The 23,976-nt window shown below is 43.2% G+C and overlaps 1 protein-coding gene across 1 annotated transcript in view; it reads right to left on the bottom strand.

The window, feature by feature from the left end:
• Window positions 1–16,370: 16,370 nt before the first annotated feature.
• Window positions 16,371–23,976, bottom strand: part of kcna1b (potassium voltage-gated channel, shaker-related subfamily, member 1b) — an 11,493-nt gene continuing 3,887 nt past the window's right edge. Inside the window, exon 3 of the mRNA XM_020613477.1 lies at window positions 16,371–22,929. The gene's annotated coding sequence lies outside the window, so the exon portion shown is untranslated. The remainder of the gene's footprint in view (window positions 22,930–23,976) is intronic.

Genomic DNA, 23,976 nt, shown 5'->3' with positions numbered 1-23,976 from the left:
TTTGTAGGTTAACTACAAAATCCACTTTAAATGCAGAAATTCTGAAGCTCTTAGTAATTTACAAATGTATTAAAGTCATACTGTTGTCATGGCATGAGCTGCGGTTATTCATACTTCGCACTGCAGTTACACACCTGCAGTTGTTTGTCTGTTCGACTTCCACAACTTCTGCTGTTATGATACTAAAGTGCCTGAGCAGAGTTTGTGCTGACTTAGATCACAATAAATGCACAAAAAAGTACCTTTGGATTCTAAATTTGGTTAATAAGGTCAATTAAAATGTACTGCAAAAGAATTTAACAATTATTACAGCTGTTTGCGCTGAAACATTCGAGGATGTACCCCCTCAGGTTGAATGGGCATCACACCTGTGACTGTTGCGATATATAACCAAGCATCATATTTTATAAATCTTATGTTGTAGCGTGACAGATAAATGTGGCGGAGTAAAAATGACCAGATTTCTCACTGAAATGTAGGAGTAGAGGTATAAATCTGCATAAAGTGAAAAAAACACAAGGATTTTGCCACTTGAGTAAATGCATTTTGCTGCTTTCCGCCACTGAAACTAGCCCAGATAAAAGCAGACCTGGTGTTTTGTTTGACTACAGACTGATTCAGTTTCCTGTTCTGGGTTAAAAATAATATTAACCGGGGTTAGGTTCACACAGAGTCTCCCAGTCCAAGCCACAGCATCCGTGTGTGAGTGGGAGACAGAGAGCTGAGCCGAGTCTCACTCCGTGGTACTTGAGGTCTTGTTTCCAGTTACAGAGGGAAACGGTAACCATAACAACAGGTAACCGCTAACAACCAGCATCCCTAACGACTGCAGCTCACAAATTAGCTCAGTAATTACAGAGGCACAGTTCAGAGCCGCTGCTGCTGCTGATAACAACGGGCTTTTCTAAAGTGTTTTCCAAGCTGGCAAACAGCAGCCATGTAGCAGCGCTGCAGCTCAGATGGAGAAACAGCCCGAAGACAACAACAGTGAATAATCAGCATGTCATGATTATGCACCAGCACACCTTGTGTGTTTCCTACAGGTGATGAATGTGCCCACTTCCCCTTGAAACATTTGCAAAGCATATTTTTAATTACTTTAAAAGCAGTCTTGTAACTTTCACGTTTTCTGGCCTGTTTTTGATTGTGCATTGTTGTATTACTGCCCGCTGTAGATGAGCGAGACAACATTAGCAGCACTACTCCCTAGTGCTACTACTGCTCCTTTACCTTCACATGAATAATTTGACATTTTAGAACATGTTCCTATTTACTGAGAACTGGATGAGAAGATGATGTGTGCACAGGTCAAATAAATATAAGATGGTAATTAGTGAGGTTTAGAGATGAATGTTGTTACTTCTGAACAGAGCCAGACTAGCTGTTACCTCCCATTTACAGCCTTTATGCTAAGCTAAGCTAGCTGGCTACTAGAGGGAGCTTCCTACAGACATAAAAGTGGCATCAGTCTGAACATCTAAGATCATGCCTTTCATCCCAGAGTGTTTAATAAATGCACCCGTCAGCCACACAACAGAAGAAGTAGAGGTTTGTTTCTGTTGTTAGTGGGTGTTGGTACAGTAGTAGTGAGGAGACGTGCGGTCCTGAATCACACTCTCCAGCACCTGAGGGAGCTTCATCAACCTCCTATCACCTTATCTGTGTGTTTGAATGTTTCACAATGCCTCAGTATACACTCTGCTGTGTGCTAAATGTGTGTGTCTGTGGGCCAGGGCGGCTGCACGGAGACAGTGGCTTGGAGGGGAGAGTGGGAGGAGTGCAGCCATGAATTTAAGAAGTCTTGACAGCAGATGTCTGCATAATAACACACAGAGAGGACATGTGTAAGCAGAAGTACACCATGTCATGCGTGCCAGTCATTTAAAGTAACAGCTTCCTCTTGCAGCTTAAAACATGCACAGATTATGTGCAGAAAAGGCTGCAGATGCTGCTGAGTGGATTTGTAAATCAGGGTTGCGAGATATAACTGAGGATGGATTTGAAACGTGATGTATTTTGATGAGCTTGGCCCAACGTTGCTAGGGAGAGGACCAATTTTTTGAAGTGTGACTGGTGGTTTGTCAGTGAGCATTTAACAGATGCTAATGTGTAGGAGGAGGCTGGACCAAGTAAGCACAGCACGTATACAATCTGACAGTACTGCTTGTTAAAATTCACAGCTGAAATCCAAAACGGATCCAGGTCTTGGTTGTGCAAGGCGATCTGTAGAGGTTTTCATGAGATCGGTGAAGGCAACGCGGTCGTCACATTGTTTCCTCGCTTGTCGTCATCATAGAGAAAACATCTCTGGCCAGACAAAAAATCTGGGCTCGGTGTCAAGATGGCAGCTGGTTAACACAGGCTCCTGTCTGTCTCCTCCTCTAGTAGTCAAATCTCTGTGAGGACCACTTTATGTGTTAAACCTGTCCTCTCCAGCTGCTCATGGGTTAAGTGATCACTCCATATGATTGCCGCATAACTGTGTCTTCCTGTCTAGTCTTTGTGTGTCCTGGCTGACCTCAGGAGGCGCTGCAGGTTCACTGAGTGTGAACTGGTTTGTGACATTCTGATGGATCATTTGTTCAACAATAACAATGATGTGGCACCTTTCCCTGCAGAATGTATATCCAGCACTAAAGCAGCACATTATATCCTGTCATGTCATTGCACATCATTTCATGTTATGCTGGGGCATCTTGTGTTGTCTCGTGTTTTGTCATCTCATGATGCCTCATTACAGTACTCATTACTGTACAGTAGTTGTTGCATCACATTATATTATGTCAGTTTTGTTGAGTTGTATGGAGTTGTTGCATCACATTATATTATGTCACACATTTCTCTCATCTTCTCCTGCTCTCTGATAAAAACCAGAATTTCGTGTCTTGTGTCTGTGAAGTTTACACTTCTATTTCGTATAGGCCTCGCCCTCTAAGAGCTGTTGGGTTTATCCCTCGCGCATGCGCAGTCTTGAAGAGATTCTTTCACGCCCTGTGCCTTGCACTGGGCTGTCCTCAATTAGGTCCGCAGCAGCAGTATAACTGCCACTGTGACCTAAGCTCGCTTCCCTCTTTTTCTTCAACGATTCTCTCCCACACAGGAGGCGAACGATGAAACTGAGCATAGGACGTTTTTTTTTCCCCCTCTCAGCCCTTTCTTCAGCGCCCTCCCATGGGTTACGCAGAACAAACACTCGTTTCTGGCAACGGCGGAAAGGGCGCGCCATTGGTTAGCGACGGTGCACTTGAGCGCGCCACGCACGAACGCGCGTCCCCTGACTGAGCGTTACGCGGTGTGGTGAGACCGGCTATCCATGAACGATTGGATGGACAAGCTGATTCGCACCGGCTACACTCTCCAATTCTCTCTGCTTTCAAAGCCGCTTTCAGCGGCGCTGGAGACTGTCGTACATCACCTGCGAGCTCCGCCGCACTGGCGACAGAGCTGCAGGTGCTGTTAGCCAAAACTGTGATCTCCCGCCGGGATGGGAGCGCGAAGGTTTTTACTCGCGCTACTTCCTGGTTCCCAAGAGATCGGGCGAAATGAGACCCATCCTTGATCTATCTCTCTTCAACAAATACATAATGGAGAAGACCGTTTCATACGCTTACCAATAAACATGTCTTGGAGCGTGTGCGTCCCGGTGATTGGTTCACTTCCATTGATCTGAGAGACGCGTATTTTCATGTGCCTATTATTCCCAAACACAGGAAATTCCCGTGTTTCTCCTTCAAAGGCACACACATCCAGTACAACAGACTGCCCTTCGGCTATTCACTGGCCCCCACACCTTTTCGAAGTGTGTGGAAGCGGCATTAGAACCGCTAGCAGAGCAGCAATCAGAGTCCTCTTTTATTTAGACCAGTGGTCCCCAACCCCCGGGCCGCGGACCGGTACCGGTCCGTGGATCAATTGGTACCGGGCCGCACAAGAAATCATTAATTATTTCCGTTTTATTTATTATCTGAGTCTGAACGATCTTTTATTTTGAAAAATGACCGCATTCTCTCGGTTACATCTCGGTCACTTGAGCGCCAAAACTAGCTTACTTGTGGACATATTCAGCCTGCTCAATGAACTCAATCTGTCACTTCAGGGGAAAATGACAACTGTCTTCAAGTTGGCAGATAAAGTAGCTGCATTTAAAGCCAAACTGGATTTGTGGGGACGACGCGTCAACAGAGGCATTTTGGACATGTTTCAAACATTAGCGGGGATTTTGGGTGAGACTGAGCCTGAGCCTTCATTCTCCCAGCTGGTGCACGATCACCTGTCTTTGCTTTTAAAAGAGTTCGAGCGCTACTTCCCAACCACAAAGGACCCACGAACTGCCAAGGAATGGATCCGCAACCCATTTGTCAACAAACCAGGTGAATCCAGCAGGTCTGTGCAAGAAGAAGATCAACTGCTGGAGATCGCAAATGACGGCGGCCTTAAAAGTATGTTCGAGACAACAACTCTGTCGGTGTTCTGGATTAAAGTCATGACAGAATACCCTGAGATCGCCACCACAGCACTGAAAACCCTGTTGCCATTTCCGACATCCTACTGGCAACTTTATTTCAGCTGTTGAAAAATAACATTCATGGAGTGTTTAATATAAAAAAATAAAATAAAAATGTTGTGTAGGTATATTTAGATAATAGAGAAAGAAATGTGGAATTGCTGGTTCTTGTCATTTATTTATTTTTTTTATAATTTATTTAGGGGGCAGAGAGGATGTTACTAGAGACTTTGATGTTATACTCATGTTATGTTGTTGGCGCAATGTTACGAGGAAGCTGCTAATAAAGTTTCATACGAGTACACAGTGGATTCACGTTTATTATTATATTTACAATATAAACAATCTACGTGCGCCTCGACCCAGTGCGCCACAAAAGGCGCGTACTCATGGTTCCTCCCTCAGTCCCATCAGACTTGGAGTACTGGGGAACTCCCAGTGTGCTGACGATGAGAGTTCCCCTGGGCAGAGCCACGTCACACGTCTCGGTGTTCATAGACGCCTCTCTGCTCGGCTGGGGAGGCACTTGTCTGTCACAGGCTGTGGGAGGACGGTGGGATCACACCCCGTCTCTCCACATCAACTGCCTGGAACTAGCTTCGGTGCTGAAACACTTCGCACCGGTGCTGAGGGGCAGACACGTCATGGTGCGATCGGACAGCACAACAGCCATCGCATATGTAGGGGTCCTACAAATTCTGGTGCGCGAAGACTTTTATTATGAAATGGTTCATGGATATTGCCCTGTCTTCCGGTGGGCCCGTGTGTGTGAAAACACGGGCAGAGAGAGAAGGGAGGAAGAAGCTGCGACGAGCTTACGGAGAGCGGGCTAAGTTCGGTAACTTTCGTTATTGTAACAAGTTATGAGTAGACCGATAACCCGCCTTAGAGTTGCATGACGCTGCTGCTAGGTCTCCGTTTGTGCTAACGAACGTGTCGTCTATAGGAATGTGTAGGGTTTTGCCGCGCTAGCGCGTGTAAAGCTAGGCTGCAGGCCTGTGATAGTTTAAGTTTCAGGAGTTAATTCTCGGTGTTTTTTCCGTCCTTTGCACCAAGAACATTGTTTTGCTAGTTCACACGAATTCCAAACCGGGTGCATGCCGAAATTCATATTTTCTTTTTGGGAGACTGGCTGGTTCGTTGGACGGGATTAAATGTAGCTAGCGCTTCTACGCTGATCACCGTGGGACAGGATTGTGGCCTCGTCGGACCAAGCTGTGGTTTGCAGGATCACGGGGCAATCGTTGGAGGGTCATAGAGTGAGGTGACATAACCCTGCATACCCGGACATCCTCCAGCTCTTCATACCTTATCAGATCTTCATACCAGTAGCAAAACCGGATAGTTATACCGATCGGTCTGTCATACTTTATCAAAATGTCCTAACTATACTTTAAAATGGACATAACGCTGCAAAAAAATGCAATACTCAGTTTTAACATGGAAAACCGTCTCTGACGTGTTGCTATTACTCCATCAGAATGTCATTCCTATAGTGTTAACATGGGAAACAGTCTCTGACGTGTTGCTATTACGCCATCAGAATGTCATTCCTATAGTGTTAACATGGGAAACAGTCTCTGACGTGTTGCTATTACTATTTTCTTTGTCTATTATTGGTAGTTTTAATGCCAATCTGAACTGAGTTTGAGGTTTGAAAATATTTTTGTGTGTGAGAAACCAAACAGAAGAAGGACTAGAGAACTTGTTTTATTGATTGCTCCTATTTTCATACTCTTCACTGAATAAATTTTGTTGTTAATCTGAACTTGTTTAAGGTATATTCCCATACTAAGGAGTGGGGGCGTCTCTCTTATCGTGTTGGTCTGGGGAGGAGTGGGTTGTGCATTTAGGAGGGGGATTTCACCTGCATACATACACACTCCAGGGGCCATCGTGTATAGAGTAAATCCTGGAGCCCACCCCACCTTGACTATAGCTCGCCTGAGCAACACGATAAGTACGAACATATACCAACTGCTATACAGAGACCTAAAGCACTGGGTGGGGGGACCAAGATCCTGTTACTCACTCAGTCTTCCTTAGTTTAGGGTTCATTATTCCCCCCACAAGGCGGTGGCATATTCCCCTCCGCCACACATACATAAACCGGCAAGGCGGTGTTCGTTCTGCCCGGCTGCTGGAAATTGCACGGGAACTCCTACTCTGGGCTCATCAAAACCTGCTCTCCATCAGAGCTGTGAATGTCCCCGGCGAGCAGAACCGCACCGCGGACCTCATGTCACGGGGCGGACCCCAGCCCAGCGACTGGAGGCCCTAGCTCAGACACTGTGGGACAACTTCGACTGAGTGGTGGCCGACCTGTTGGCAGCACACGGGAACGTGCAGTGCCGCCTCTGGTTCTCACTGTACGCCGGGGACGACCCGCCTCCAGGGGTGGATGCCTTCGCTCACCACCCCTGGCTGAGGGGTCTCCTCTACGCGTTCCCCCCCCGGTCTCATTAATTCCATGCCTCCTCTCACACGTGCAAGACGAGCAGCTGCGCATCCTCCTGATAGCTCTGGAGCGCACGAGCACAGCTTGATTTCCGACCATGGTTCAGTTGCTGGCGGGAGACCCCTGGCAACTCCCCTGGCAGGGAGACACACTCTCTCAGCTGGATGACGTGATCCAGCAGTTACCCATGATAGGTCAGCTGCTGTGGGCCTGGCCCCTGAACGGGAATGACTGGCAACGGAGCATAGGATTGCCTCCAGCCGTGCTGCACACTATTCGGTATGCCAGAGCTCAGCCAACAACGGTGTCTTACGCTACAAAGTGGTCAGCTTTTCAGTGATGGTGCATGGAGAAAGGCACCGGTGGCCGAAGTGCTGACGTTTCTACAGACCCTGGTTGAAAGAAACCTGGCTCTGTCTATCGTTAAGGCGTATGCCGCCGCCATCTCATCATGCCATGAAGGCTTTGGCGAGAGAACCGTATTTGCGCACCCACTGGTGAAATGTTTTCTCAGGGGTGTGGGCAGACTGAGACCTGTGATGTGCACAACGGTGCCACAGTGGAATCTGCCTCTGGTTTTATGCGCGCTCAGTGGGCCTCCTTTTGAGCCCATGGCACACATCTCTCTCAAACATCTCTCCCTGAAAACAGCGCTCCTCCTAGCCTTGACTTTGGCTAAGCGCATGGGCGATCTGTGTGCACTGTCTGTCTCACCGGCGTGCCTCCTACCGTCAGGAGACGGTAGCGTGGCCATTCTCAGACCGAACCCCGCGTATCCACCTAAAATTATCTCATCCTCTTACCTATCCAGAGTTATTTCTCTGGATGGGTTCTTCCCTCCTCCTCACGGAGACGAGGCAGAGAGGAACCTCCACGCTCTCTGCCCGGTATGCACTTTGTCCCGTTACGTGGGGCGCACGGCACCTGTCAGGCAGACACAGAGATCAGCTGGAACTCATAAAACATAAAATAATGACATTTTTTCATCTATATCTGTTCAGTTGTGCATGTGACTATATGGTCAGACTTTACTGATGGGATTATAATGTCCAGAATCATTCCAGTCTTTTTTCACCACAGTTTAGAAGATACAATGTCACACCTAAACTGATCTCCCCTGTTTTAGCTGAACATTATGAAAGGTGCTATTTTCAAGGTCTGCTGTTTGAAGCCGGCATTGCCTCTCATGCTGCTCTGTTTATTTGCTGGCGCTGTGAGCAGGAGCTGAATTTATTTGAGAAGTGCCCAGCAGGAAAATGCTGTCCTACTTTATCTCTCATTAAACAGGTCGCACATCAGGGATATGACTCAAATGAATTTAAATAAAAGGGTAGTAGCACCAAATGTGGCCTGGAGGATTTGTTGGCCTTATTTTTAAAGACATCATGAGTATGTTTAATTTAATTTTATGATCTGATAATTTATCAATAATTAAAAACCTGAGGGAACTTCTTTCTTACATCACATCAAAATATCTCATTTCTTCTGACTTAGTGTCTCCTCTGTCTTCATGTTTCAGTTTTCATTTTCTTCCCTCAGTTTTTGACATTTCCTCCTTAGTTCCCTCTCATCACTTCACATGTTACCATGGTGACACACAGTAGTATTTGCCTGTTGCCATGGCTCATCTCCATGAGTGCGCAGCATCCCTCCCACAGTGATGTGATGGGTTGTGTGCTGGATACAGGAAAGTGTTGGTTTTTCTTTTACACAGAAGAGACTGATCTGCAGTGATGCTGAGGAGCCACAAGATGGGGCTGGACTCTTTTTGGACAACATCAGTGTTTTGGCAGGAGAAGGGTCTCATTTCTCTCTGTCACTTTGATGCCAATCACACCCATGACAACCGCAGTCTGCTGTTATGAAAGAGGATTATTATTAAAGGACCAATTGCAGCTTCTGCAGTATGGACATAAGAGCAGCGGAGGAAGCACTCTGACCCTTAAACAGCACAGTGTAAAAGATAGTCTGTTCAAAATGTTAATTAACTAAAGGTGCAAAAGTATTAGCAGTCAAACGTTAAAATCATTGTATTGTATTTCTGTGTCCATCACATTAATATTGCAGCCTGTACAGGTGGAACTACAGTCATATTTAATAACCTATATGCTGTTTTGATGATCATATGTTTTGAATATAATAAATACTTTAAATACTGCAGGTGAATTTTCTACTTGGGAACATATGATTATAGTGTGCTTTATTTTATTCGTGTGATTCTAAACAGTAATTAGTCATCTAAAACATTTAGTGCAGTAAAAAGTAGCCTACGATATTTTATATATATATATGCATAGATAGATAGATGATTGTTCAGTTTGGTGTCATGTGTTTCCGGTTTGGGGGATGTAAACAATAATGGCGGACTGTCGGAGAGGAGCTCAAAAAGAGGAATGACACCAACTAACTTTAAAATCAATTAAAATTTAACCGGATTTTTTGAAGAGGCTCAAAACGACAAAGCAGCAGGTGTGAGTCCCACGATTCGGGTAACGTCACTCCAAAACTCTATGGCGGCTAATGCTAATGTTAGCATGGCGCCTCCAGTGAGCGCCATTAGCCAGGGTTAGTGACTGTGAAGAAGACCCGATAGTGGCGCTACCAGGACCGGACACTGACTCTGAAGCAAGTACAGAACTTCCACAACAGGGTCACCTGCTGTTTAAGACACAACACCAGCAACTGAAGACACTGAGGAGGAGAAGAAGAAGAAGAAGACCAGGAGCAGAGACCCACCCAACGCTGGCCCCGGACAGTAGGAGATGTCATCACCGACACCGTTCGTACCTGTTGGGCCAAGTGGATCTGGAGACTTGTCAAGTCTTCAGATGATGACCTGTGTGACTCTTCATCCTGTCGCTCTGTAGTTTAGATCCTGCCATTGCTGCACAGGGGTTTGGTGAGTTTTAGGTCCTGCCATGACTGAGCCACACTCCACAGTGACCCAGAAAACTTGATGATAAACTCCCACAAGCTGTGAACAAGCTGCTGGCTACAAAAACATGGGCAGTCTGGAGATCTCAAATTAGTTTGTTGTAGTTGGACATAAAGGCAGGCAAAAACCTGTGCACCTACCAGAGGATTTTTTTTCTCTTTGTGATTGTCTTTAGTCATTTTGCAGCTGTTTTGTTGTTGTCAGACTTTGTCTCTTTGCAGTCATGTTGTGTGTGTTTAAGATTGTCTCTTTGTAGTTGTTTTGCATATCTTTGAGATGGTTTTGCATCGTTATGGTGATTTTTGTGTCTTTTAACTGAGCTCTATGACGTTCAAAGAAGAAATATTCTTCATGCAGAGAGGCCTGTATTGTATTACCAGACAAAATGTTATTTGACAAATCAGCCTAGATTATAATAATTGTGCGTGACAAACTAAGTTAGAAAAAGATTGTTTAGAGTTTATTTAAAGACGCATTGTATTTCAGGTCTGTTTGCTACATGTCTGTGCATCACCCTGAAGATGTGACCGGTGTGTGAATGTGCATGTGTTTGTGAGCGCGAATGGGTGAATGGGCAAATAGTATGGAAGCACTTTGAGTGTGCTGCAATGCATAGAAAAGCAAGTATATGACTATTTTACCATTTACCACCCTGACTCTTTGCCTCAGAGGACAAAACTCATCATGCACTGGCAGCGTTTGATGTAAATTGTGAGGAGCAGCATTGCTCAGTATAATCACAAATCCTAGGACACAGTGATCACGTGTTTTAAAAGTGAAGCAGCATGTCCAGGTATTTGTCTCTGCATGCTGCCCTTCCTCTGTCTCTGCTTGTCCTCCGGCTGACTGAGCTGACACCAGTCCATTCAGCTCCTCTGTTCTCTAAAGACCTTTCTCCAAACTGTCGCTTTGTCCTGAAGACTTTCCTTCTGACGTATTATTCACAGCTCCTATTTTTAGAGTTCTGTCTCCAGCCTTAAAAGGCAGTCAAATCCTTACACTGTGTGCACTTACATGAGCAGAAAACCCATATCCGCTGTCAGTGTGTATTAAAGACATTTCACGCTGTCCTGTGGAAGGCCTCGCTGCAGGGCAGTGAGCCTGAGTGTGACAGAAGCACTGAAAACAAACCAGAGGGAGGAAAAGCAAAGGGTAAGGGGCAGGGTTATGTAAATGATGCAAAAGCCGGCTTCCCAGAGGACGACATGCACACTTTTGCATCTGAGCACTCTTTTAATATGTCTTCATAACATGGTTTTTACAAGAGTGGCACTGCTGCAGGCATAAACAGCACTGTGTTCTTGAATCACTTGCTTTTATCCATACCAGTTTGGACTGAAGTAACTTTTTAACTTTGCGGCACAGCAGCAGAGTGAACATCGTCCAGCACGATTGTAAACATGTCTCACTTTTATGTCTGAGGACTATCTGGTTTTTCCATGACACTGGTTCACCTGCAACCTGCTGTATGTAGGACATCAGATAGTACTGTTATAGGTGCATTTATGTTTTTAGCATGTAAGTATAACCACAGTGTGACTCCTGCAGTGTTCATTATAGTCGCAACAGTGCTGGAGTGAAACATGCTTCCTGAAGGGGACACAGCAGAAAAGGTCATGGGGTCACTAGAGACGAGACAAAAGCCAAGCAGGTTCAGCATCTACTTGTACCTGTCTGAACTCCGTGGTTGTCCTGAAAAGTGGCTCTTTGGTTTCTTTTCCTGCTTGCTTTAACACACAGGTGACTAAATCAGTTGTCAGGTTTTGCACTTCAAAAGTCTGAGCGGCTGTTTCTCTCTCTCTATGTGTGTGTGTGTGTGTGTGTGTGTGTGTGTGTGTGTGTGTGTGTGTGTGCTGACTGCTGCTCTGTTTCATCCATCTTTTAAAGGTCTGCTTTGTCTGGTGTCAAACATTTAATCTTGTTGACGCTGACACAATATTGTGGATCCCTGAAGTGGCCTGTGGCTGCTGGACGGGACATGGAGACTGCACTGGTTGTTATTTACTCCTCCAAAGTGCAGCTCTCTGCTGTGCATATACAGACGTGGTCAAAAGTGTTGGTGGCCCTCTGTCCCATTGAAACAACGCTCCGTTCCTCCTGGAAAGGCTTCATATTCAAGCTGTTTCCATCAGGTTTGCTGTTAATCTGTGGACATCTCTGGGAGAGCCTCAAGTTGAAACCCACTGTCTGTTGTATCCCGCTTTCCCACTAAAAGTACCATGTATACATGTGGCTAAACCGGCATTTAACTGGCTTATACCAGCTTTCCCACTGCCGACCGACCTGGCTCGGCTGTCCGACAGACGACCTTGTTTCCCCCTTTGACATGTCATATTTGGCGTCATCACGTTGGAGATGTTAAATATCTGTGCCAGTCAACAGAGATGTAAACAAAGCAGCATGGAAGCGAGTGAGACGGTCAGCGTTGGTTCTTCATATTTACTTTTGTTCATCTTCCAAAGTACAGAAATTCAGTGTAGACTGAGCCGTGTTAGAGCATTGATCGAACAGAGACGGATGGAATTTATTGCTGATTAGGCTGATGATGATGCACGCGTCATTGCATGCGTTCACAGGTTTAGCTGAGTTTGGTTTTCCCATTGGTTCTGTTCCAAGGCAAAGTGGATAATGACCCGTGTTGATTGCACAGTGATTTGTCCCACTGCCATCAAAAGCTGAAGTGTGGTGCGTTTACACGGACCTTTTGGGCAGCGGGAAAGGGGCTGTAGAAACATCTACACCTGCTTTGGTGATGTAGGTTCCTGTACAATTACTCTGACTGATTTGACGTAGGATAAGTTAAATAATTGAAATTCTTCTCAGCACAGCCCGGTCACCCTGGTATCGTAGCATTTGGTTCATATGCACTTATGTTCCTGTCTGGCTCCTGGATGAAATTTTGTCCGGTGTTGCCTAAAAATAGAAATGCAGATGACAAGATTTTACACTGCTGCTGGTGATATGCATGATGGGCTGTCAACGGGCTGCCTTAACAACATGGAGCATCCTAAATCCCCTCTCAGCTGTACTAGTCTGATATGAGGAGGGGGGCTGACGGCTGAGGTGACTCCGGTTACATAATCTTCAGAGAGGAGCAAACCAGTAACATGAGTGGAGGACACTAGGGAGTTGTGCAGTGCCACCTGGGATGTGTAGTATCCTCCAAGGCATGCTGGGAGGTCACTGTGGTGTGAGCGTGGATGCAGTGTTACCAAGGCGGAGGATGCTGGCGTGCTCGTCCTTACATGGATGACAATGGACAGGTGCACAAAGAGGCTCGTAACGATCAATCTTACACAGTATGGAGAAGTTAACAGGGCATGTGGCTGTGGACGCGTTAAGATCACATGCTGGGACAGGTGATGATGAGCTGCTGCCAGCCACTGACACAGCTTAAATTACCAGCAGACCTCAGCCACCAGTGCACTAACACAGCTCCATGGTAGTTGTTAATGTACATTCAAAAGAACCTGAGCCCTTAAACTTTTCATAGGAGGATTCATGTGACTGGGATAAGAAACATTCACTGATAAAACAGTGCTTGCATTAATAAGGGTTTTACCACTTCAATAAACTGTTTCTTTAACCCAGAAGAGGCTGCAGAAGCTGCCCGAGAATCCTCCTGTTTTTAAAGACCTCTTGGCCCTGGGATTGTGCCTGGTAGCTCTGTCAGTAATCCATCCACCCATTCCATCCATGATTTAAAACGTGCATCACTGTCTCCATAACATACAGTGAAGCTACACAGACGTGCTGATCCAGAAACCGTGCTGGTTCTGGCCCAGGTTTTGGTTTTGGAGTGCTGTGTCAGCACACAGAGGATGAGCTGAAACCCAGTGAGCCAACTCTTTGTTCGCTGCTGTGTCTGGCGTTTTGTGTTGAAGGAAGAAGCCGGCCTGAATGGGCTGATGGCGGCTCAGGTAAGAGCTAGAACCCTCTGGTGGAAAATGAAATTTGAGGAGACAGCCAGTCTATTAGATTAGTCGTGCCTGTATGTCTGCATCAAAGAGAGAGAGAGACACAGTGCATGTGGGAGGGTGTGACTGGGTGTTTGCAGCTTGTGCCAGCAGTGCGCCCGTGTTATACATCAGCTTTCTGAGGTCAGGACTCGGCCGCATGTTCAAGCTCTGACCTCACTCGGATGCCCTTTAGATTCACATCACAAGTGTGAAAAGCTGCAAATGAAATGATGAGCCTGGTGGAGCCTGTCTGTTTCTCTTGTCAGCAATCACATGAAAAGACATGTCTCCCACTACCAGGCCTGTTCACTGACACCCTCGACTAAGAAACTGTAGAACAGTCCTTCCTTGTTTTAGGTATTAATTTTCAGATGCATGCAGGACTGCAGGTTCTGTGTATATTTCCAGCAGCTCAAGTTTCAGTGAGACCGGCCTGCCGGCACATTTCCACTCCAATAGCGAGACTGAGCAGAGCTCGACCCTGCAGCTCAGCACTGAACCAGAGGACGTTACACAACCAGTTTAGGTCTGCCGAGGCAGATGGGTACTACATCCATTTATTCACTGAGCTCTGTGCACACACGTCTCAGAGCTCGTTTTGAAACCCCTTTTCCAGAATCCATACTTAACATTTTATGTTCCTCTCCAGCTTTTACTCTTTGTTCCACCCCTGTGCTTCCACACCTTTGTGTTTGGTAGTTCATCTCCTCTGCCCTGTTTCCTTCTGTTTCTCTTTGTTTCTGTTTTCGCTCCCCTGGATCTCCCTCTGCATCCGCCCACACTAACCTAACATGCACTGTGCCCCAGGCCGCTTCGCTCTCTCTCCATATGTACAGAAACAACTCGTTTTCAGCACACACACATTTACTGTATGGTCTCCAGCCTCAGCGTGAGTCATACAAATAAAAATAAACATGTTATAAAAACAGCATGGGAATTAATGTCAGAAAAAATCTTCAGGATATGAAACCAGTTGAGACGGTAACTGTTGATGTTGTCTGTTAAAGGAGCAGTTCAGCATTTATGGCACATATATATGCTTGTCTGGTACTGAGTCAATTTGTGGTCAGTTTGTGCCTCTTTGTGTTTGTTTTGTGGTCTTTGCAGTCTTTTTACATCTCTTGGTGTAGAAGTGTCCTTGTAGAGACTCTGTGTCTGGTAAAAGAGCAGCCCAACATTTAGTGGACATATGCTTGCTTGCTGTTGAATTAGATGGCAAGATGGATATCAGGTTTATCCATCTTTATCCATTTCATATTTAGCTTAGCATAGCATAAAGACTGGAAGCAGAGAGAAGCTGCTAGCATCATTTAAAATCATTACTCCACTGGGCACTGCTGTGGGCAAGGAAAGTTGTTTTAGCTTGTGTGTTTTTACAGATATAAATACAAACTAAATAATGTCAGTGATGAGTCAAGCTGAGCTGTGGCTTCACCCAACAGCTCCTCTGTCCCTGCTACACCTGATTTCATGATCGTTGTGGAGACTGTAGTTTGTGCTGCCGTTGAACTGTGTCGCAGAGATCTGATCACATCTGACAGTTGGTTTTGGCTCAGCTCTGATATCATACTGTACATGAATTGTTACATCAGCTGTGCAGGTTATAGTGTGTCTCTGTGCAGTGGTACAGTGCTGCACAAGGACTTTGAGTTGTTGTGTAGTTCACCTGAGTGCATTCGTGTATCTGTTGGAGCTGTTTCAGATGCTGCTAAGAGTCATATTCTTAGCTCAGTAAGAATAGTTCCTCTCTGACTCAGACTGTTCACTGCAGCCCACAGAGTACGTGGACAGAATATAGAGTCCATACTGCAGCACTGATCAGCCTGCTGCTGTGCAAAAATGAAGCCAAAATATTGCCAGTATGGTGGCGGCCATCTTGCTTTTATGATGCATTTTCAAACAGGTTCCGTGCAGTAGTGGCCAAACAGTATTGTGGAGCAGTCTCTGTGTTCTGACGCCCTGAGCTGCCATGCCAGACTGTTTTAGACCAGTCACGTCTACACGTGCTGCTGCTGCCAACGTTCGCTTCTCTTGTCCCTGCATCCTCCTCAAGTGCTGCTGCCGGGAAGTAGAAACATGGGGAATAAAGTTCAGTCAGTGCTCTGAAGATTCCTCTGATCATCATATTCATATTGGACACTAGATTCTCTACAGTGGGCGCGAACCAGCTGTAGTTAAATGTGAATGCTGAAACTTCACATTCACTCTTTTAACAGAACAGACCTTCTTTGTGCAAAATCAGATTAATGTAATTAGTCTTTACAATTAAACAAATGTGTTTCTCTAACCAGCATCTAAACCGATCAGGTGGGACTCAGATGTTTCCCATCATGCATTGAGGTCTAGCTGTCGGCATCTGGCTCCAAACCCTGCAGACTCTCATGAGTTGGGATCAGGTCAGACAGGATGCTAATCATCTGGTGATCCTGGTTCACCTCAGACATTGATCCTCACTGCAACAACATTACACTTAATTCAAACATTCACTTCACTCAATATTAAACAAAAAGCAGAGTCATCCTTTTCAAAATTTATTGAAACTATGATGAAATCAGAATGGATGGACATACAGTAAACATCGACTAACCTTGCATAGGTTACAGACTATGCCTCACCAAGAAATGACAAACTGCAGCAAATACAAAAAAATGACACAACGTGAACAGCTCCATAATCATGTGTTCCTAATTATGTCTCCTGCAGTGGCTGTAAGTCAGGACGAGAGCGGAGCGACGAGTGTCAAACTGGGCCTCGTTGGAGCCAAAACAACCAGCTGAACATAAATAATAAGGATCTTCTGTAAAGATAAACAATGCAGTATTATTATTGTTGTTTGTATGAGGAAAATATATTACCGGCATTCGTGTACTTTAACGTTATGATCATGCAGTTCAGTCTCCAGTCGCTCATGCACTTTCTCAGCAAAAGTTCAGCATTAATCACCAGAACATTTTTAGGACTTCCTTTTTCAGACCTACAGCTCCTCAGTGCATCCTCCTCATCATCATCATCACTTCTTCAATCACAGACTTAACTAATGCAGAGTTTCTCAACCTGTTCACTTTTAGCTCAGGTTTATCTTGATACTTTACAAATACTTACATTTCCACTTAATCTTTTTTCTTAAAACTTGTTTGGTATTTTTAAAAAGCAGCTTCAAGAAATCAGACTCTAAAGGTCAGAAGATTAACTGAACATTTGTTTTCTGATTTAGTATATGTTTTTATGTCATTTGATCTTAGTTTAAAGCCCTTCATATAAGTTATATATAAAAATAATTTGTAACTTTGTAATCAAAAGCATGATGAATACACTAATCAGTTATGAATATATTTATTAATATTCCAAATCTGGGACCCCACATCTGAATTAATAAGGCTGACGGTTGTTTGTTGACCCTGGGAATTGTAGTTAAGAAAATGTTATACTAGCTATTACAGAGGATTTAATCATTTTGCACAGCTTTCATCAGTGAACGGAGTTTGCTCCCACCACTGAAAGTTCCAGATGAAGCTAGTAAGTGAACTTTGAGTTAACATTTTAATTCCTAAACTACAATTTCTGCAGTCAAGAATGAATTTTTAACTTCAGTTTTTCTATTTTAAGTCCTAAATCAAGTGGTTCTGTCTAAAGCTGGTTAGTAATTTTCTTTCTTTCTTTTTTAAGTTTGGTTTTCATTTCATTTTGGAGCTTAAAGGGCTTTAAAAACCACCTCATGTTTGGAGCATGCAGTGCGCATTGCTCCTTTTTTCTATAAATTCTTATCTTTCAAAATACACAAATAATGCCTGTCACAAATTTCTCAAGAGTCTTATTAATGTCTTGAAGTTGCTTATTTTTCACACAAAATCAGAATGTTTTGATTTATTAAAAGAAAATTGATTGGTTAAATTTGGGGTGTATTTACCTAATTAGTGCCTTTATTGATGGCAGATTTTCAAAATGAAGAAGGATTAATTTTCTCTTGATCAACAAATCAATAGACTAATTGCTTGTTTTGTAACATGAACTTTAGGACATGGAGGCAGCTCCAGATTGATTATATAGAAAACACTGAAAACATTGGTGGATTTAAAAGCAGCACTAATCAGTAGGTTTTGTTAACAACTGATGGAGTGAAAAGGGTTGTGTTACTGATCGACCTACAGAAAGAGATCGCTATACTCAACGTTCAAAGCCTTTTTACCCCATAAATTTGAATTAATCAATCAATACAACTTTCTTTAAATAAGAGTTATCAATGAACTGAAAATCTCCTCTCCAGGTTGATAAACTCTGCATTGATGGCAAATGTAAGGAGCCAAAGAATATTTATAATTAAAACAAGTTTTTTCTTATGAAAACAGTGAGATTTCACAGATGTTGTCAATTTGCAGCTCAGTATTGATTAATTATGCGATCTGATTTGAAGCGATCTCATTAAACAGGCAGCTGGACGCTTGTAAACTAAGTCCTATTTACTGTCGTTGTAAAAACTGGATTTTATTTTGGAAGGAGAAGTGATTCTCCCAAAAATGCCCAAAGATACAAATAATAACAAACTGTAAAAGTTTTCAAAACTTCTGATCCTCAGTCTGGCGAACATGTTGGTATATTCTCCGTCTGTTCTGATGATATGAAACGTCTAGACAACTTCGTTTGGTCCCGTCAGTTTGGAAAGTCTCGAACTTGGGCCTGAACGTTCAAACAGAAATTAAAACTCGACAACTACCAACAGCTATGATGTTGCCTTTAGTCACGCATTTCAAACTGCTGTCAAGAAAATATAAAACTGCTTTTAAATGACACTGTAGCAAAAGTTGTGAGGTTTGTAATTTTGTTCCACAGGACCGACTGCATGTTTAACACATAGCACCGTTTATAGCTTTTATTCATGTTTTCTTCAGACTGAAATGTTAAAGGGTTTTCTCAAGTTTGAGAAACAGGCTTTGACCAACCAGAGTGCTGACACACGGCTGCTGCACACGTGCACTGTGAACTCCTCAGAGAACAGACAGCGGCGAGCTGAAGGCAGATGGTAGTGAAACTACACATGCAGCTTAGTTTGTTCTGGAGCTTAAAGATGGAACTACAAAGTCCAGAGGGTCTCCAATGATGATACGTGTGTGTGCACACTCACGCTCACAAGATGTTCACACTAGAGGTCTTCATAGGTCCAGTAATTTAGGCCCAACCCAATACAGACCACGGTAAACAGACCTGAACCCGGCGTGCATAAATTAGAGACCCCAACAATTAGACACAAAGGTCACACTGATGGCTAATTAGATCAAGTAACAAACAGGAGCAATGGAAAAGTGCAGCAATGTAATGTAATATGAAATCATATAATAGAAACACAAAGTTCCGTTTCCAGCTCCTGCAACAATAAAACATGCTGTAACTTGCCAGACAATAAAAAGGCAAAATGTGTTTTTATCCGTTTAATAAAAACTACTAATTAAATGGATAACTTGGAAACAGGATTTCTGGGAATAAAAGGCTTGACTTAAGTTGCATCCTTGTCTGACTTGCATTATTTTGTTATTTAAGAATAAAATCTCTGAATGATCTCCTCACTTATGGCATGAGTTCATGTGATGACTAATTTGTTGTGATATAAAAAAAACTGAAACATAATTTGCACTTTACTGCGGTGACTTTTTTTGTCACTTTTGTCATCAGTCTGCACAAAACCGGACCAAACAACAGATGTGCCGGTTGGTTGAACCTCCTTGTTCTCACTAGCTCTTAATTTGCTCCTCACTTCATCAAAGAACTCCTCCATCCTCTGTCCCCTGTCACCTCCTTTAACCTATGTTTCTTGCATAAAAGATTTTGCTGCACAAACAAGAAATGTATCATTATCTGGAGAGTTTGTGTGAACAAGGTTGTAATTTGTGTTCAGGCTAATTTATTGTGTGCACAAATTATAATCTTCCACATAAAAGAGATCATCCTGCTAACAAAGGAGAGGTGATCAGAATCTGGTAGAAAAATGTCACTGGTGCCACAAGATAAAAACGATGTAAAACAACTAACGCCCTGCACACCAATTGTAATTTTGTGTGTACAAACGTGTAAGATGTGTGTTGCACACACACTCAAATGATCATGTTAACTAAAAAGTAATATCCCACAAGGTTATCATTTGTTTCCAAGATCATTTATCGAGTGTGCACAGTCACCTGCTGCCCTTACAATAAGTTATAGTTCAGTTCTTTATCTGCAGCGATTATGTTCCCAAACAATGCTGTTGTTTGCCCAAGATATGGAACAAAATCGATTTTGTGCACAACGTATGTAGCGCACGCAAAAGAATATGTAACCTTTCAGCACTAAACTAGATCCTGATTGGAGGCTTAATGATAATACATTCCCTGTTTATATTAGGGTGTTCAATCATAGCAACATCTTGTCAAACAATAATAAAAAATCAGAACGATAATAAATTAAAACTCCATTTGGGATCTCTGGGGTTCTGTTGGAGAGCTACGACAGGCAGATGCTATCAATAACTCTTGATTGATTAGATGTGTTCTTTGGGTGAGGTTGGGCCCAAACTCAGTGTAACAAAGGCATCTTTTTCTTTTTACCGCCGACAGTGAGACTTGTCACAGCAGGAAATTCTCACTCAGTTATGGCTCAGTTACATCGAGTGTCCCAGTGAAGGTGCACTCCTCCAAATTCACTTCCATTCTTTGCACAGGAACGTGAGACACAAGTCACCTATAATCCCAGTGTTTGAAGGGCAACTGCAACTGCAGGTGCAGGAGAGATGCTGCCTGGCTGTAGTGGCTGTGACAGAGGCTGCTCATTACCTGTTAGCCACGTTGGCTCCAGCAGGTCTGCAACCATTTGCATGCTGTTTCTTGTCGCCTCCTGCCTTTGGCCACATTATGTGAATGTATGTCACAAAGCAGATTTTGGTCTGACTGCACTACAAGGCATGGCCCTGTAAGTAGTTCACTTACTGTAAAATAGTGACAGAGTAGTGCCACAGCCACACAGGCCTGAGAGGGGGTCACCCAGAATAAGTGGGAACACCTTGTAGGTAGATGTGGAGGGTTTTCAGGTCCTTATAAGAGAAGATACAGGGATCAGCTCCAAAGTTGCAACAAGTAGTTTTGAGTGTAAACTGATGCAACAGTACTGCGATGCAACGTCACATAGCTGCTATAATGCAAATCATCCATCCATCCATCCATCCATCCATCCATTTTCTTCCGCTTATCCGGGACCGGGTCGCAAATGCAAATCAAAGAATTAAAAAACAAAGCATCAATATTAGGAACCAACCCCTCAAATGTCGCTGTGTTGAGAGTGATCTGACCAGGGAAACAAAAGGTTTGGCCTGAATTGGAGACTCTGTTCGGATCTCTTTCTGCGAAGGCAGAAATGATCATGACAGGTGATATTTTCTAGTTTTAAATATTCCACTAACCAGTGGTTTGGAAAACACTGATCCAACAATGTAAAAATGCAGAAATTCCAGCCAAGCACTGATTCAGTTTATGATACAATAATCTGAGAACTTAACACTTTAGCGTGAGACTGATTGTTTCAGGTGTCAACAGTGAGATGGGGAGAAATTTGGATTTGTGGGGTCCATAAAAACATGTAGCACAGAGGATTAACACTTTAGTGCAAAGAGTTTTGAGTGCATAATATAATCTTACATTTAAGACGATACAAATCTTTATACATGAAGAACCAAACATTTGGGCCCCACCTTCTGGCCAGATCAGAGTGAGTCAGTACTTTTGGATGCTTCACTGTCATTAATCACCCCTCATGTAATCTTTCTCACTTTGTCCAGATTTCAAAAGCAGGTTTTGTCCATGTTTTTTAGAGGGAGCAGATGTAACTGTCAGCAGAGGTTTCAGTCCTGGGTATCAAAAGGCAGCAGTGTTTTGTGCAGCCACAGGGTGATGTACATGTCCGTTTACAGGCTCCTCCTGCGTTCTAACTTAGCATGAAACAAGTATGGCAATGTCAAACTCAGATACCAGCATGTATAACAAAACCTGTTAGTTCCTATCTTATTTGAACTTAGCTGTCATGCTAATTGTGCACTGCAGCCGTGTGCCATCACCCAACAACTGACTGAGAGTTTACGTAGGCCCAGTAAATCTGGCCTGAGGATAAGGAATATATTCATAGCTTTTTCTAAGCATCTTAATCTATAACCCTTTTCTTTTCCAGATGTGCAGGGGGTAGTGCATCTTTATGGCAGGAGAAGATAAGCTGCACATAGTAAGGGAGGCACTTTCATCAATTCTATCATAAGACGGGGTTCAAGGCACTAGAAACTAATTTTAGATATATCTGTGAAATTTGTTAAATGTTACTGCTTTCCTTCTAGAAACGGTTTGAAATTCAAAACAGAAGGGTCACAAATGACATAAAATGATCCCATGCACTCCGTCATCAAAGATCAAGGCTTTAAATAAATTAAAAAGGACAGTGTCATTTCTGAAATGTCTTTTTTTTTTTTAAAGATATCATCAGATATGTCTCTTCAGATTTTTTTTTTAGCTGTTTTGTTCCTTTGAGCAGTAGCTCCAGTGTGCATCCCGTCGTTACCTTTATAAAAATTAAGAGCATCATCACCACCCTCAAGCTCTCAAGGTCCCTCCACAACTGCAAGCAATTTAATACTGGCGTCATGCATTGAATATAGGTAGCTATACCTTAGCTAATTAGGCCATAATGCTTTAGTATTTTGACATGCTGTGATCTTTGAAAGATCGTTGAAAAAGAGGTGTTCTTGTTCCCTTAATGCTTTAACATTCAACACATAAATTCTTTGAAACAATAATAATAGCCTGTGCACTTTTGGTGAAAACATATGAGAGAAAAAGGTCCAGGAAGAAAAGATGAGGGTCAAAGAAAAAAGTGTAAAAAATAAAAATGAGGTAACACCTTGTGCATGCCGATATACTGTAAGAGAGAAGAGAGTCTCCACATGCTTTTATATAAAGGAGTGTTGCATGGCATCGTACAGGGAGCCTCCAGCCGAACTATAGCAGCAGCAACACAGAAAATCCTCCACATGGTTCGGCAGACTTCCTGTTTGTTTCAGATAAAGTGCCTGGAAAAACAACATCTGGCGTTAAGTTTCCCAAAACTTCCCTGGATGTGTCACAGAAAAGCACGCCTGAGTTTCAGCTGTAATCCACTGAGAATGACTTTCTTCAGGGAGTGAGTCGTCCTCAGTGGTGTCCTTCAAATCGTAGCTGTTTTATTAGTTTTTCTTATCCTGGACGTTGAGTCTATTGTAGAAAGCCTGGCAGGTGTCTGGGATTTTTTAATACATATGTGTCATATTAGTAAGTTAGTTGCCTTCAAATTGCAAATTAGTTTTTCCTTTAGTCGTTCCTCAGATTTCTGAATTCAACTCTTATTCTTTTGAACTAAAGTTTAAAATTGCAATTTTTACTCCATTTAATTCAGTTTTATCTTATATTTGATTTTGCCTTAATACTTTCTTATCTATGATTTAATTCCTTATTTTGCTTCTATATTTCTGTTTTGTGCATCTTTCTATATTCATGAAAAGCTGCAGTAAAAGGAGGTTGAGACTTCTGTAGTGGCCGATCCAAGTTTTTACAGCAAAACAAGCTGTAATCCCATAAAATACATTGAAAATTGTGTTTCGAACACCCTAACCAAAAAGTAAATCCATGTATTCCAGTCTAAAATTAGTCAAGTGTTTTAAATCAAAGCAGAATAAAGATACTAACCCTGTTAAAGGGAATTTTTTTCAATTTAGTGTTTCATATCAAAAAATGATTAGAGACTTGTTTTAAGAATGATTAAAATCAGTGGAAAGACTAAAATACCCTGATATTTTTGTCTCTAATTTGAGACAAGCTGGAGGAAAAACACTACATTTCCCAAAATGCAAGTTAATAACGTGTCTTTCCAACCTTCCCATGTCTTTAAGACCCTCTGTCCTGAGGTCCTACCATGGGACTTCGGTTAACAATGTGTCATCTCAAAGCTCAAATTTAGATAATCAGGATTATTTTGTTAGACATAATAGATCCTTGTGCGCTCTCAGTCTCACGTGACAATGATTCTGCCGTGTTTGCCTTAACGGGGAGATACATTGCAACAAACCAAGCGCTCCCTTTTC

The sequence above is a fragment of the Monopterus albus genome, unplaced genomic scaffold, assembly GCF_001952655.1.
Source record: "Monopterus albus unplaced genomic scaffold, M_albus_1.0 scaffold134.1, whole genome shotgun sequence".
NCBI lineage: Eukaryota > Metazoa > Chordata > Actinopteri > Synbranchiformes > Synbranchidae > Monopterus > Monopterus albus.
The sequence above is the reverse complement of the archived record's forward strand: the minus strand, read 5'-3'. Positions and strand labels throughout refer to the sequence as shown.